This window comes from Rhinolophus hipposideros, assembly GCF_964194185.1.
Source record: "Rhinolophus hipposideros genome assembly, chromosome: 20".
Lineage (NCBI taxonomy): Eukaryota > Metazoa > Chordata > Mammalia > Chiroptera > Rhinolophidae > Rhinolophus > Rhinolophus hipposideros.
In genome coordinates, this window is record NC_138066.1 from 37,816,676 (window position 1) to 37,816,999 (window position 324).

The following is a 324-nucleotide window of genomic DNA, read 5'->3' on the forward strand; positions in this document are numbered from 1 at the left end:
TATTATTTCAGTGCTAATGTAAATAAAAAAATTTTTTACAGTTTTTTTTTTTTTTTACAATTTTTGTTACTTCCAAGTTTTGAAACAGTTTATGACTAGCAAAGTGCTTTGGGGTATTTTTTTTTAATTATTTTTTACAATAAATGAAAGTATTTCTTTAAGAAAAAGTCACATGTTCCTCCAAATACATAAGAAAACCTTCCTATCCCTTCCCTCTCCTGTGGGGACCCAAATAGACACCCTAGAAACCTTCAGCAAAGCCAACTTGAGCCTCCCCGACCCCTCCCCCAGCAGCTGGGATGAGGCCAACATTCTCCTCACAGG